Here is a 13982-nt window from a genome sequence, read left to right as displayed (position 1 = left end):
AATCCTAAAAATAATCAGCTTCTGGCCTGGGTGTATAGCATTTTAACTCAGCCGCTGCTTCGAGTTGTACCCAATCAACCCGTTTACCGACTGCTCTATCCGGGGGAGAGATTTCCCTTCATCACCCTCTTTAATCTGGGAGTGCGCTACATACCGCCTCATCCAGGCATGACGGACTCTTCTACTTACCCTAAACAATATGCCAGCGCTTATTGCCAGACAGACCCCCGTCAAGAAAAGGTCGTCGAGACTCAAACGGATCCTCTGGTGGTCTCTTTAAATGTCACTAAAGTCATCACCTTCTAAAAAAAACAACCACCACCACCCAAAAAAAAATTTGCTCCTCCTCCAAATTTTTTTTATCTTCTCGAAAGAAAAAAAAAGAAACTTTTCCATCTAGCCTCTTTCTTTCAATCCCTCTTAAGAGAGAGAGGGAGGAGAAAAGAAAGAGAGTTCTGAGGAGGCAAAAGAAATGGGTCTGGAAGGAAACGGGTGCATTGCGAGAAAAAGAGGGTCCTCTTTTTTTTGTCGAAATGCACCCGTTTCCTTCCAGACCCATTTTTTTATCACTTTTTCAAGCCAATCTTGGAAAGGGGGGGACACAAATTGTGCGTAAAGTCCATTTCGATCAAGACTGGATTTTTTTTTTGAAAAGAAAACATAATGTTATGTATAGATAGCTAAATCTTTATCATGATATTCTTTAAGAATTTCTTAGCCATTTGTCAAAGAAGGGGACTATAATTGAAGAATTTATGAATTTGGGAACATGTCACCCATGGCAAATGTAAAATCTTGGAAGTGGATACTGGAAAGCCCCGCTCTGATTATAATTCTGAGTTCTAGCATGGGACATTTTTAGATCAATAAGCTAACCTATTTTTCTAGTCTCATATTCTCTCGTGACTAGGGTTTCAGATTTGGGTAGAGAGAGACACTGTTCTGAACAGAAACGTGGAATGCTTTTAGCTTTTATAGAAAAGTGAAGAGTTGAAAGTGAAAGTCGAAAAACGAAATGGGATCGGCTAGGAAAAATTTCTCAAAGCTCAGAAAAAAATTCTGAGATGTAAAAAAAAAAAAAAAAAAAAAAAAAAAAAACCTTTTTGTTAATTTTTATCATGTTTTCTAGACATGATAAAAATTAACTCACCCCCCCTTTTGTCTGGGAATGTTGTCTCCCACTTTCTAAAAATAGACCATGACTCATCCTTTTAAAGAATAGAATCCAAGAAAAGACTGGGTTCTGGTCTATTTTTAGAAACGGTGAGACAACATACTCAGACAAAAGGGGGGTGAGTTAATTTTTATCATGTCTAGAAGACATGATAAAAATTAACAAACAGTTTTTTTTTTTTTTTTACATCTCAGAATTTTTTTCTGAGCTCTGAAAATATTTTGCCAGCCGATCTCATTTCGTTTTTCGACTTTCACTTTCAACTCTTCTCTTTTCTATAAAAGCATTCCACGTTTCTGTTCAGAACACTGTGGGCTGTTGAAAAGGCAACACGCCTCCCTCTCTACCCTAATCGGGCATCCTGATCCAGGTGTCCCCCGCTTCACGCTACCCATCTTCACCCATTTCTAAAGAATCTCAGAGAAAACTAAAAGCGAGATTGCAAAAAAAGAAATAGCCTCCAGTGAACACAATTCCAACGACAGTGGATAGCTTTTTGGGGTCCTTCTAGATATATTACCGGTGACCGATAGGTTGTTCAGGGTCTACAGCACAGACTCAATGTACCCCCTTTTGTGTGGGAATGTTGTCTCACGTTTCTAAAAATAGACCAGAACCCATTCTTTTCTTGGAATTTTATTCTTTAGAAAAGATGAGTCATGGTCTATTTTTAGAAACATTCCTAGACAGCAATCCTAGACAAAAGGGGATAGTTAATTGACAACATTCCTAGACAAAAGGGGATAGTTAATTTTTATCATGTCTAGAAGACATGATAAAAATTAACAAAAAGTTTTTTTTTTTTGACTCGAAATTTTTTTCTCGGCTCTCAGAAATTTTTCCCAGCCGATCACAAACACTCATGTTTTATCATTTTTTTTATTTTAGAATTCATCAACCTTGTTCCTCCTCCCCTCTCCCTCTCTCTCTCTGAGGAGTCTATATAAACGGATCGCCAGCGAGCTCTTGTTCATATCAGACGAGTGTTTCGCCTTGAGAACGGAAAAAAAATACAAAAGCCATGCTGCTCAAACTGGAATATAACGATGACTATTACGTGCACGCGTATGTGGATCTAGGATTCCTGTACTGGAATGCCAAAGATATCTTGACTCTCTTGCCTACGAACGTCTCGCATACGACGAGTGTTCTCCAAGTCTTTTTTCCTAATCGACACCATTTTCTTCGACTAGGCGATTTGGACAACTACTCCAAAGAATGGGGTCAACCGAACCAGATTGTCCTCACTTCGAATGAAGCGGCCTTCGTCGCTTCGAAATCCCTGCATAACAAGTCGCTCTTCCCTTGGATGTGTAAAATATTCATGAGACCTCTGACGAAAATTGAGGAGGACGGGGAAACGCATATCACCCTCAGAGAGACTGTGCAAGACGAACAAGAAAGGAAAAAGAGTCCTCTCTTTTTCATCACTCAATTCGGGATCCATCATCTCCCCAAAATCATCCAGAGACATCAAGCCTTCATTGAAAAGTATGAGAAAGAGGATGATGGTGATGATGATGATGATGATGATGATGCGCTGTGGTCTCCAGTCGCTTAAAGAAGGGGAAACGTTCTCCGCTTTCCCTATTCCATAGACTGGAGAGTTGAATCAGGAGACCAAAAAAAATGGGTCTTGGAAGGAATGAGTGCATTTCAAAATGCATTCGATTCCTTCCGAGACCCATTTTTTGGGCCACTCTCTCCTCCAATCTTGGGAGAGGCAAATCTAAAATCTTGGAAGTGGATACTGGAAAGCCCCGCTCTGATTATAATTCTGAGTTCTAGCATGGGACATTTTTTAGATCAATAAGCTAAACTATTTTTCTAGTCTCATATTCTCTCGTGACTAGGGTTTCAGATTTGGGTAGAGAGAGACACTGTTCTGAACAGAAACGTGGAATGCTTTTATAGAAAAGTGAAGAGTTGAAAGTGAAAGTCGAAAAACGAAATGGGATCGGCTAGGAAAAATTTCTCAGAGCTCAGAAAAAAAATTCTGAGATGTAAAAAAAAAAAAAAAAAAAAAAAAAAAAAAAAAAAAAAAAAAAACTTGTTAATTTTTATCATGTCTTCTAGACATGATAAAAATTAACTCACCCCCCTTTTGTCTGGGAATGTTGTCTCCCACTTTCTAAAAATAGACCATGACTCATCCTTTTAAAGAATAGAATTCAAAGAAAAGACTGGGTTCTGGTCTATTTTTAGAAACGGTGAGACAACATACCCAGACAAAAGGGGGGTGAGTTAATTTTTATCATGTCTAGAAGGGCTGTCCACAAAATAAATCATGTCATAAATCATGTCATTTATCATGTCAAATAGGGTTGTCCACAAAATAAAAAAGAAATAATTTTTTCGTAAATAGAGCTCCATTTGTATAGAAATATTCTAGAAACTGACTCGAAAGCCCGTTTTCAGTATATTACAATACAAATAGGAGGCACTCTCTCATCCAATCTTGGGAGAGAGAGAGAGAGAGAGAGATCCGGTTTCCATAGTCATCCTGTCCATTCAAAAACACATTCTTTTTGTTTCTGAATGCAACCGAATGTATATAGGAATATATTAGAAAGCGCCCCCCCTCCAAGCCCATTTAAAGTATATTTCTATACAAATTCGGTATAAAATTGTCCGGGGACGACTTTGTCCGGAGACGACTCTGTCCGGGGACGACTCTGTTTGGACTCAACCATAACGTCATTTTAATATAGTGGAATGTGTATAGAAATAGTCGGAAAAAGGACTCGAACGCCCGTTTTCAGTATATTCCAATACAAAATTGATTGTCCACAACATAAAAAAAGACATCATTTTTTTCTTGGATAGAGCTCCATTTGTATTAGAATATACTGAAAACCGACTCGAACGCCCGTTTTCAGTATATTCCCATACAAAATTGGCTGTCCACGACATAAAAAAAGACATCATTTTTTTCTTGGATGGAGCTCCATTTGTATTGGAATATACTGAAAACCCACGTGAACGCCCGTTTTCAGTATATTCCAATACAAAATTGGCTGTCCACAACATAAAAAAAGACATCATTTTTTTCTTGGATGGAGCTCCATTTGTATTAGAATATACTGAAAACCGACTCGACGCCCGTTTTCAGTATATTCCAATACAAAATAGGGCAGTCCACAACATAAAAAAAAGACATCATTTTTTTCTTGGATGGAGCTCCATTTGTATTAGAATATACTGAAAACCCACGTGAACGCCCGTTTTCAGTATAATCCAATACAAAATTGGTTGTCCACAAAATAAAAAAAAAGACATCATTTTTTTCTTGGAGGGAGCTCCATTTGTATTAGAATATACTGAAAACCCACGTGAACGCCCGTTTTCAGTATATTCCAATACAAAATTCGTTGTCAGCAAAATAAAAAAAAGACATCATTTTTTTCTTGGATCGAGCTCCACTTTTATTGGAATATACTGAAAACCGACGTGAACGCCTGTTTTCAGTATATTCCAATACAAAATTGGCTGTCCACAACATAAAAAAAAGACATCATTTTTTTCTTGGATCGAGCTCCACTTGTATTGAAATATACTGAAAACCGACGTGAATGCCCGTTTACAGTATATTCCAATACAAAATTGGTTGTCCACAAAATAAAAAAAAGACATCATTTCTTTATTGGATCGAGCTCCACTTGTATTGGAATATACTGAAAACCGACGTAAATGCCCGTTTTCAGTATATTCCAATACAAAGTGGCAGTCCACAAAATAAAAGAAAGACATCATTTCTTTATTGGATCGAGCTCCCCTTTTATTGGAATATACTGAAAACCGACGTGAACGCCCGTTTTCAGTATATTCCAATACAAATTGGCAGTCCACAAAATAAAAAAAAAGACATAATTTCTTTATTGGATCGAGCTCCATTTGTATTGAAATATACTGAAAACCGACTCAAACAACCGTTTTCAGCATATTCCAATACAAATTGGCAGTCCACAAAATAAAAAAAAGACATCATTTCTTTCTTGGATCGAGCTCTATTTGTATTGAAATATACTGAAAACCGACGTGAATGCCCGTTTACAGTATATTCCAATACAAAATTGGTTGTCCACAAAATAAAAAAAAGACATCATTTCTTTATTGGATCGAGCTCCACTTGTATTGGAATATACTGAAAACCGACGTGAATGCCCGTTTTCAGTATATTCCAGTACAAATTGGCAGTCCACAAAATAAAAAAAAGACATCATTTCTTTATTGGATCGAGCTCCCCTTTTATTGGAATATACTGAAAACCGACGTGAACGCCCGTTTTCAGTATATTCCAATACAAATTGGCAGTCCACAAAATAAAAAAAAAGACATAATTTCTTTATTGGATCGAGCTCCATTTGTATTGAAATATACTGAAAACCGACTCAAACAACCGTTTTCAGTATATTCCAATACAAATTGGCAGTCCACAAAATAAAAAAAAGACATCATTTCTTTCTTGGATCGAGCTCTATTTGTATTGAAATATACTGAAAACCGACTCAAACACCCGTTTTCAGTATATTCCAATACAAATTGGCAGTCCACAAAATAAAAAAAAGACATCATTTCTTTATTGGATCGAGCTCCACTTGTATTGGAATATACTGAAAACCGACGTGAACGCCCGTTTTCAGTATATTCCAATACAAATTGGCAGTCCACAAAATAAAAAAAAAGACATCATTTCTTTATTGGATCGAGCTCCCCTTTTATTGGAATGTACTGAAAACCGACGTGAACGCCCGTTTTCAGTATATTCCAATACAAATTGGCAGTCCACAAAATAAAAAAAAAGACATAATTTCTTTATTGGATCGAGCTCCATTTGTATTGAAATATACTGAAAACCGACTCAAACAACCGTTTTCAGTATATTCCAATACAAATTGGCAGTCCACAAAATAAAAAAAAGACATCATTTCTTTCTTGGATCGAGCTCTATTTGTATTGAAATATACTGAAAACCGACTCAAACACCCGTTTTCAGTATATTCCAATACAAATTGGCAGTCCACAAAATAAAAAAAAGACATCATTTCTTTATTGGATCGAGCTCCACTTGTATTGGAATATACTGAAAACCGACGTGAACGCCCGTTTTCAGTATATTCCAATACAAATTGGCAGTCCACAAAATAAAAAAAAAGACATCATTTCTTTATTGGATCGAGCTCCCCTTTTATTGGAATGTACTGAAAACCGACGTGAACGCCCGTTTTCAGTATATTCCAATACAAATTGGCAGTCCACAAAATAAAAAAAAAGACATAATTTCTTTATTGGATCGAGCTCCATTTGTATTGAAATATACTGAAAACCGACTCAAACAACCGTTTTCAGTATATTCCAATACAAATTGGCAGTCCACAAAATAAAAAAAAGACATCATTTCTTTCTTGGATCGAGCTCTATTTGTATTGAAATATACTGAAAACCGACTCAAACACCCGTTTTCAGTATATTCCAATACAAATTGACAGTCCACAAAATAAAAAAAAAGACATCATTTCTTTATTGGATCGAGCTCCACTTGTATTGGAATATACTGAAAACCGACGTGAACGCCCGTTTTCAGTATATTCCAATACAAATTGGCAGTCCACAAAATAAAAAAAAGACATCATTTCTTTCTTGGATCGAGCTCTATTTGTATTGAAATATACTGAAAACCGACTCAAACACCCGTTTTCAGTATATTCCAATACAAATTGGCAGTCCACAAAATAAAAAAAAGACATTATTTCTTTCTTGGATCGAGCTCCATTTGTATTGAAATATACTGAAAACCGACTCAAACACCCTTTTTCAGTATATTCCAATGCAAATTGGCAGTCCACAAAATAAAAAAAAAAGACATCATTTCTTTCTTGGATTGAGCTCCATTTGTATAGAAATAGCCTAGAAATCAGTTCGAACGCCCGTTTTCAGTATATTGTAGTACAAATGAAATGACATGAAAAATGCAAAAAGAGGTAAAGTAGCCTACCTTGACGGAAATTCTATTCCAAAAGGGAAAAACTTGTATCCAGGTGGGCCCACAGCACGGCCGGAACTCAAGCGAAACTCGATAGGTTGAAATCGATCCATTAAATAACATTCTTAAAAAACAGTAAATTTTATTCACATCTAAAACTCAAGCGAAACTCGATAGGTTGAAATCGATCCATTAAATAACATTCTTAAAAAACAGTAAAGTTTTATTCTATTCCAAAAGGGGAAAACTTGTATCCAGGTGGGCCCACAGCACGGCCGGAACTCAAGCGAAACTCGATAGGTTGAAATCGATCCATTAAATAACATTCTTAACAAACAGAAAAGTTTTATTCGCATCGTGTCGGCTGGGAAAAGTTTCTGAAAAATAAATTACTCCCCTTTTTAGTCTGAAAATTTGAAAATTGATGTCTTCAATTTTTGAAAAATTGAAGACATCAATTTTCAGACTAAAAGGGTTTTTTTATTTTTTTTTTTTTTCCCAGCCAGAGAAATTTTTCTCCGGCTCTCAGAAATTTTTCCGCACTCGACTGGATGAATAAAACATCCCCATTTCTTTAAGAATGGGCTCACTGTTAACTATTTCAGCATTCGACGTTTCGCGTCCAATAATAACTGCCGGGTGTTCAAGAATGCAGATGCACCTACTAGATTTTCTACAGAGAAGCTTGACTGGATGGAGAGAGTGGATGACTTTTTCCAAGATTCTTGACTTTGGACCGTCAAGAGGTAAAGTATCTTTTTGTTTTTTTCTTTTAAGAAAATTTATGGATAGATTCATTTCTTTTTGAATGGACCTAGAAAAATAGGACAAAGTTCTTTTCCAAGATTGGATGAGAGAGGGACCCAAAAAAAATGGGTCTCGGAAGGAATCGAATGCATTTGCACTCATTCCTTCCAAGACCCATTTTTTTTGGTCTCCTGATTCGTCTCTCTCTCTCTTCTTAGTCCATTTCCATAAATATAGGGAAAGCGGAGAACCTTTCCCTACTTATTTCTAAAAATCTTTTCTTTTTTTTTGTCCTGAGTTTATGTATATATCAATTCAAATACTTTTGAGAACGGTCATCCCAATTCTCTGTCGTCTTTTCGGTTTCATCGTCCCAACACTCAGTGGACATAGTCTCAGTAGATTTTGGAGCATGGGTCGTTAGTTCATTGTCCCAACATTCAGTGGACATAGTCTCAGTAGATTTTGGAGCATGAGTCGTCCGTTGATTGTCCCAACACTCAGTGGACATAGTCTTAGTGGATTTTGGAGCATGAGTCGTCCGTTCATTGTCCCAACACTCAGTGGATTTTGTCTTTGGATCCTCTGAAGATATTTTGGGGGTCTCATGAGATTCTTTGGAAGGTTCGTCCCAACAGGCTGCTGGATCGTAATGGGGAATATTTTCAGGTATGTCTCCCCAACCCTCCGTCTTCCTCGAGTTATTGGAGGAAGTTGACGGCAAAGAAGAAGTAGAAGAGCCCATCAAGTGGAAAGGCGTATGCTCATCCGGATGTTCCATCACTTGGAAACAGGACAGATTATCCCATTTCTGGATGAGGTTATCGTACGCTTTTGGGGACGGATCCTTCTCTAACTGATCGTAGGCCTTATCAAAAGCTTGCAGAGGATTGTCTGCTTCCTCCTGGATCCTCTCCTCTTTCTCCGTTCCGTCTGGATAGACGTGATTGATATGAAAATCTCCTTCCGTAATATGCCATCGATAGTTGCGCACTTTGTTTTCGGCACAATGGAAATATTTCCTCCTTTGATGATGTCGGGCACATTTTTCCCGATACTTCCAAATGATTCCATCTGGCACATAAATTTCCGTCACGGGTTTTTGATAATCCAAGGCTTTAGCAAAGAATTTAGCTTTCTGGCATCCCACCACATAAATCGTGGAGAAGCTGTGAGTGAGCGATTGGAGAATGCGTCCTAAATGGTTGTAGGGAATATGACCCTCGTTCCAACGAAGTCCGTGCCGGTTTCTTGTCATCCAGGCATTCGTCTTTTGGTTTTTTTCACTCAGTTGGTGGAAGGGGTGAGGAGGAGCAAACGTCAACGATCCCACGGTCAAAAAATCTTTTGTCGCATAGCCCAATTCTTTTAAAACGTAGGTAAATTCACCCTTCTTGTGGTTGTAGGCCTGGAAACCCTCTAGATCGAGCACGATAAAGTTTTCTGATCACGCCATGGCGATGAATACGGTGATGTTTTCCACAAACAGGAGCAAAAAAAGAATCGAAAAGGTATATATGTATAACAGGGAAGATCTAGAAAGGAAAAAAAAACAATAAAACGTTTTAGAGTCGTCGTCTTGAAAGAGACATTTTTCTTTTCAAAGGGTTAAGAAGAGAGTTCTTTTTAAATGAAGTTATAATTATTATGATTATTAAAAAAAACTAAGAATCAAATCAATTTTATAGATAACCATATTCATAGGACCAAAGGGACTTACCAGCTCATTTCACGTCTTCTTCTGTTCTCTGAAGAAATCTCGCGGAGGACACACACTTTTATACTCGCGCGACATCTGTCGGGATCGCGACCCCATCTAAATGTCAGGGTCATTCCAACCTCTTAAAAGGATCGGAATGAAAGAAACACTTTGATAAAAAAAATATATTTATGAAAAGATATCTGAGGGTCGTGAGAACATTTTCTCTCTCTCTCCCCCCCCGCCTATTTCAAAAAAAAAAAAAGTCTTTCTTGGATCGCGTCAAGATTACAAAACAACTCACAGGACTTGTTTATCTCAATCTCGTCAGGGTCACCGTTTCACATAAGAAGATGGATGGACCCTGAACTTTAGACATGATAAAAAGTAACTCTACCCGCCTTTTGTCTGGGAATAGGGTCTCACCGTTTCTAAAAATAGACCAGATCCCATTCTTGGAATTCTATTCTTTAGGAAAGGAGGAGTGATGGTCTATTTTTAGAAAGTGTGAGACAATATTCCCAGACAAAAGGGGGGTAGTGTTAATTTTTGTCATGTCTAAGACATGATAAAAATTAACAAAAAGTTTTTTTTTTTTTTTTTAAAGTCTGAAAAATTTTTCTGAGAGAGCTGAGAAAGATTTTTCCTCCCAATCTTTTTCGACGATGAAAAGGGAAAAACTACTGATCCGATCACCCTACGCTTTAGGGAAAAAAACAAAAAAAATACTTATGAAATATTCATGTGTTGAAATTGGCTATTCAAATAAGTGACATTTTGTTTCTCATTGGAACTGTTCAACGGCGAGTCCACTCGTCTCATTCTTTGGGGTAGGGGATTAAAGTACAGCGGTTTGTTGAAATCGATGATAGTTTCCTCTTTAGTCGGCGGAACTGTAAATCTATCCCGTCTTAACTCTTCTAATCTCTTTGAAAGTCTTTCCACTTGCTCTGCTAAGGTTTCCTCGGTACTCACGATCTCTCTTAGTTTAGGGAAGTCTTGACGTATTGGCTAGAGAACAGAGGGTCTTTTTCTCTCTATACATATATCATGTGGGAGCGTGTAATTTATAAATCCTTGTGAAATCTTTCTACGTCTTGTATAACTTGGATGATTCGTCTTGTGTAACTTGGAAAATTCTTCTTCTTCTCGTCAATTGGGGTGGAGTTATGGAAAAGAAATGGGATTGGAAAGAAATCAACATATTACAGAAAAAAAGGAACTTTTTTTTTCTATTTTTTTCTCTAGGGATTTACATACCATTTCATTCATGAACATTCAAGGGTTCTCTCCAAGACCAAATTTTAGAAGAGGACCACAAAGAGTACACTTGAGGATCCTCTTTCAGGTCTAGGTGAGATACGGGTTGAGACCAATATTCTTGGGTCTCTAAAGCATCCCAACTTAGACATGTATTATTATTATTATTATTAGAAAGTTCATCCTCCTCCTCCTCCTCCTCATCGTCGCACGAGTTCTCCTGGGAAGAGTCTTCCGCCTCCTCTTCGTCTTCGACAGCTTTGCTCTCGGAGGGATAACAAAGTAATTTCCGGAAAACGTAACTACCCTCCATTAAATGGTATCGAAAATTTCTCACCTTGTTCTCGGCACAATGAATCATCTTTTGGAAATATTGGTGTCGCGTGCATTTCGACTTGTTCCGCCACTCGGTTTTCCCTGGGATGTAAAACTCGTAAACGGATCGCTGGCAGAGCTTGCTGAAAAATTCGGCTTTATCGTATCCATTGACGTAGATCGTCTCCACATTTTCGGTCAGTATTTTCAGGATCGTAGGAAGATGCTCGTAGGAAAGACGACCCTCGATCCATTGCAGGCCGTGTCGGTTATTTGTAGTCTGGTTGACCACAGCTTGATTGCGGGACGATAAGTCATCGTAATGGACAGGAGGGAGAAAAATCATGGATCCGCATAAGGTTAAATCGCAAGTGATGTAGCCCAGTTCTTTCAAGATGAAACATATATCTTCCGTCTTTGGATCATAACAATGAAAGTATTCCATGTCCAGAATAATGTAGGAATCTTTGAGAGGTTTGGCACTCAAAATGTCCATCTTCTTCAATTGAGGAAAAAAAGAAAACAAAATTCTCTCTCTCTCTCTCTCTCTCGCTGTGTGTCCTGAAGGAAAAAATGGATAGCGTTCTCTCGCCGTCTCCTCTTTTATAGAGAGAGAGAGAAGGTTGCACGTGACAGGTCGTATGAATTCTGGGAAATGTCACATTCGTATATATATTTGTTTTTGAATAATATCGTGCGTATCTCAATACACATCCATCATCATGATAATAAAGGTCACCTTGGAAAGAAAAAGAAATAAAAAACATGGAACTCGTGCTCGACTTTGAAGGTTTCTACGATTCTCAAGGAGCCTTTATTGTGAAAGAATTGGCTTACGTCACATTGGACGGTACTTCTCTAGGGGTATTTGTTTTTAAACCCCCGTTTCCATGGCAAATGCTCACCGAGAAAGAAAAACGAACCGCTGTGTGGGCGAGTGATTATTATCACGGCTTGTCGTGGTACGAAGGAGAAATTCCGTACAGTTATTTTCCATGGGTGTTAACGATGTTGACGGAACCCTTTTCCATGATTTGGGTGCGAGGAGAAATGAAACGGCGGTTTTTAGAGAAATGGTTGCAAAGATCCATTTATTGCATTTCGGGATCGACGCAAGAGATTCTCAAATACAATGGGATCGAACACATGAATTGTCCTAACCATACAAAAGGTTTTTTCCATTGCGCTCTACAAAAAGCGGTTCGGTATCATTATTATTTAAAGACACAGAGAAGAAATTCGCAAGGTCGATCCTGTACAATTCAATCTTGACAGAATTCATTAAAAAAATACATATATCACGTTACTTCTTCAACAGCACAGATGGTTCTGAAGCGAAACTTGGAATTTTGAAATAATAGATCAGGGAGAAATCATTCTTAAAAACAAATGATAAAGTCTCGAATCGGCTGGGAGAAAAAAAATTTCTCAGAGCTGAGATAAAATTCTCTAACGAAAAAAAAAACTTTTGGTTAATTTTTATCATGTCTTAGACATGATAAAAATTAATGACCCTCCCTTTTTGTCTGGGAAGGATGTTTCACCCTTTCTAAAAATAGACCATGACTCATCCTTTCTCTAATGGCAATCATTCCATGAATGAATCACGATTTGTTTTTCAAAAGAGTGAGACAACATTCCCAGACGAAAAGGGAAGGGGGTCGTTAATTTTTATCATGTCTAAGACATGATAAAAATTAACAAAAAGTTTTTTTTTTTTTTTTTTTTTTTTTTTTTTTTTTTTTTTTTGAGTTTTAGAATTTTTCTCAGCTCTGAAAATTTTTTTCCAGCCGACTCGAGACTTTACCATTTATATTTACGAATAGTCTTTGGATTATTTATTTATTTTCTTTTAAAAAGAAAAATTCTGAGCTAGACCTATCTATTGGCTTAATATTCTGGTCATAGAAACAGTCTAGAATCTCATTTTTTTTCGAGGCTAATGCACGGGTTCTCCAATCAAAAGGGTTACTATAAAGGGATTGGTTTGAATGCATTTATCTGCAAATGTTGTAGGATTCTGTTGTTGAGAAGGGGGTATATTATTATTATTATGATGATGATGATTGTGGCAGATTCGTTTTCTACATGGAAGTGTAATCTCCTCCGAAGACCTTTTCTGGGGATCGTCGATAGATGGTTTTTCAATAGGAATCGTTTCCCTCGGATCCTCAAGAGATAGAGGGGGGTCCTGTCTTGAGACATGGAGCGGTCTCTCCTCCTCCTCCTCCTCGAGAAGTCTTGAGAAAGGGAGAGGATTTTCGGTTCCCTTATTCTCGAGGGGTCTTGACAAATTGAGAGGTCCCTCCTCTTTGAAAGAGAGAGAAGTTTTGGTTCCCTTATCCTCGAGGGGTTTTGACAAATCGAGAGGTCCCTCATTTTCGAGGGGTCTTGATAAATGGAGAGGTTTTTCATCTTCGAGGGGGTTTGATAAAGGAAGAGGTCCCTCCTTCTCGAGGGGTCTTGAGAAAGGGAGAGGTTTTTCATTTTCGAGGAGGTTTGACAATGGGAGAGATCTCTCCTTCTCGAAGGGTCTCTCTTCCTCAAGGGGTCTTGAGAAAGGGAGAGGTTTTTCATCTTCGACGGGTTTTGACAAACGGAGAGGAATCTGAACAGGCTTCTCCTCATCCCCATCATTATCGAGGAGGACGAGGATAGGCTTTTGGAAAGGTTTTTTTCTTTTTCTTCTGAACAGGCTCCTCTTGATGCTCGGGGAGAGGGATGGGGTAGTTGTTCCACCATTCTATTTTTTCTTGCTCGAGGATTTTTTCAAAAGTCCTAGCCTCCTTAAGATGAGACGAAGG

The sequence above is a fragment of the Stegodyphus dumicola genome, chromosome 9, assembly GCF_044657685.1.
Source record: "Stegodyphus dumicola isolate Sdum_Otavi_A_Nest chromosome 9, ASM4465768v1".
In the NCBI taxonomy this organism is placed as follows: Eukaryota; Metazoa; Arthropoda; class Arachnida; order Araneae; family Eresidae; genus Stegodyphus; species Stegodyphus dumicola.
Note: the sequence above shows the minus strand (reverse complement) of the source record.